We start from the raw sequence: 2848 nt of genomic DNA on the forward strand, positions 1-2848 counted from the left end.
ACTCTTGCTGGGACTATTTCTAATCAATTTATTTAATATATTCCAAGTACCTCTCATGTTATTTTTATAATCCTCTAATACTTTAGAATAATATTGTTTCTTACATCTCCTCAGAATCTCAATTAATTTGTTTTTGTACGCCTTATATTTTACTTCCGTCTTCTTTGATCTGTCCTTTATGAAATCCTTGTATAACGCATTCTTCTTTTTACATGCATTCTGTAATCCCTTACTTATCCACGGTTTCCCACTGTAATTTCTTTTGTTTTCATACTGCTTACGAGGACAGTTCCTGTCATGTACTTCCTTAAATATATTTAAAAATTGCTCATATGCTTTGTCTAAATCTTCCTCTCTGTAAACTGCTTCCCAGTCCTGCCCCCCTAAGTCCTCCTTAAGCCTCCTTACAGCTTGTTCATTAATCACCCTCCTGTAGAACAGAACAAATGTGACATCACTGCTTTGCCTGTGGTCCACTCACTGAAGTCCCCATTTTACCCCTAAACCAACGAGTGAATGTCTGTCAGGTCTATTGTTTTTCTTAAGTGCTTGCACAGGGGGATTTGTGGGGTTTTCCCTATAATACTATAATAAGTCTAGACCTTACTATGCTCAGTTGTTGTGAATTGGCCATATAGCCTACAAATAAAACTGAACTGAATTAGTTTCATGGTCAAGCAATCATATGAGGGTCCAGCTATCATGGGAATATTGCCTTTATTCCATTATGGAGAAGCAGCCATCCCTGGTAAACTAGTGGTTAAGGCACAGCCCTCTCGCTGCTGCGCCCCGGGTTTGAATCAGAGTTGCGTCAGGAAGGGCATCCGGCGTAAAACACGTGCCAAATGTCAACATGCAAGTCGTCAGTGTGATGATTTGCTGTGGCGACCCCTAAACGGGAAAAGGCGAAAGTGACTTTCTTTCTTTCTTTCTATTCCATTATGGAGGAACAGTCGTCCTCGGTGGAGGCTGCATTCTCTGACTGCTGTTTAGTTGTATATGTGGTACTTTGCAAGAGCTGAGTAGGAGTGTACCAAAAGTTCAGATTTGTTTAACTTGACCCGAGTGGCTCTGACCCTTGTGGGTGCAACCCAAGATACCCTCGCTGAAATTCTCTTTGACTTTTTTAACTGTGCTAATGACTAAAAATCCACCCCTGGCCCCCAGAGCCTTTCTCAACAGTGTATGGAGTGGCTTGCTTCATATGCTTACATAAAGATGGTAGTTTTTTTTTTTTGTTTGTTTGTTTGTTCTGTTTTTTTAAGGAACACCATTTCCCATAATTCTAACAGGTTCACAGGCTAAACATTCCGGCTCGACAGAAGAGGGGTTTCGGTTAGCTCAGACTAGTTTTTTTACTGGACAGAGGAGTGAATGCTTTAGAGGTTTTTAGAGGGCAGAGATTACAACTAGAAAACTGACTCTAGAAGGGAGAACTGCTGAGCTTTATGAATATGAATGAAATCTGTTTACTATGACGTAAATAGGGCTGCTGAGATTGTTGATGTAATCAATTTCACTGAATCTGAAAATGCACTGACTTCAAATTTGTCTGACCAACACATCGTTTCAGTCATTCATTAAAACAAGCTTTTTTTCAATGTTACTATAGAGCTGTTTGCCAACCACACGTAATATCCACAGAAGAAGAATATCACTGTAATTGCTGTGTGCTTGTGTCAGTTTTCAATTAATGGTTGGCTCCAGTAAACACCACATTTTTACAAATTCATGGCAGTTATAACAGAGTCTGACTCATCTCCAAAAGAGTTTCACTGTAAATGTTTCAAAAGACCCAACACTGCTCAAGTACAGGAGTTCTTCAAATTACTAAAAAAAAAAAAAAAAAAAAATGAAAAAGTGGTTTGTACACTGTGCCAGGTTTCATTAGCGCACTAAAACGGCACTATCGCTGTGCACGATGACCTGAAGAGAGAGCACACAGGGGCTGCTTTGGAAAGCCAGAAAAAAACAAAACCACTAAGTATTGTCTCTTCATGTTTATTAGCTTTTTGTCTTTTGTTCTTGTAGCTGCTAAACGTAGTATTAAAGCTGTCTGCCGGCTTATCTTCAAATCTCCACTGAATGTGTTTAGTAGGGATGGGATGTTGTAACATTCTTGATGTGATTTAATACACAATATGATGTGTATGATTCGATTCAGTCACGATACAATTAAAAATTTAATGCCAATGTTTGAGTAGCTGTGGAGCACTTGTACTAGCGCTGGTTTGATTGTCAAGAACAACCACATATATTGACATGCGTTCTGTGAGGCTGTCTTATTTACAGAGAAGTTGCTGGTGTATGGAAAACCACACAATATATCTACAAAACAATGCACATTGTGATGTTTTTGTATCACAGTATAATGAATTTTGATATATTGTTCTACCCCTAATTACTAAGATTAATCTATGCTGACTGATGGTGCTAGTGTGTGTGTGCACTTTGCTTGTGCCTTCTTTATTTAATTTTATTTAAATTTTTAAACAGTCTTGCATGTTGAGCTTTTTGGAACGTATCTTTTTAGAGGAAAATTGTTGAGATGAATCAACTGTTCTGTCAAACAGTCCGAGTTTGGCGCTCTGAAAGGCAGTTTGTGTGAACACAACTTTTGGTATAGTCCTGTGTGTATGGCAAAACATGTCGGCGTCTTTCCATCTGTCATCTGTTGTTAGTGGGTGATCGTGTTCTGTTCCTACCCAGGGTGTACTTGTCATTGATGATGTACTTCTTGCTGTCCTATGTGAACCTAACCTACATGTGCCTGTTGTTTAACCTCCAAGTTCCTCCAGTTGTTTGCTAGTAAAATGACATTTACATGAAGCGGCTCCTGTGGCTGGTG

The 2848-nt window shown here is 39.0% G+C and overlaps 1 protein-coding gene across 1 annotated transcript in view; it reads left to right on the forward strand.

Moving 5' to 3' along the window:
* The window catches only part of LOC109974079 (WW domain-containing adapter protein with coiled-coil-like), a 16208-nt gene that overhangs the window by 8007 nt on the left and 5353 nt on the right, over positions 1-2848 (forward strand). The gene's annotated exons all lie outside the window — the stretch shown is intronic.

The sequence above is a fragment of the Monopterus albus genome, unplaced genomic scaffold (genome assembly GCF_001952655.1).
Source record: "Monopterus albus unplaced genomic scaffold, M_albus_1.0 scaffold319.1, whole genome shotgun sequence".
Taxonomy (NCBI): Eukaryota; Metazoa; Chordata; class Actinopteri; order Synbranchiformes; family Synbranchidae; genus Monopterus; species Monopterus albus.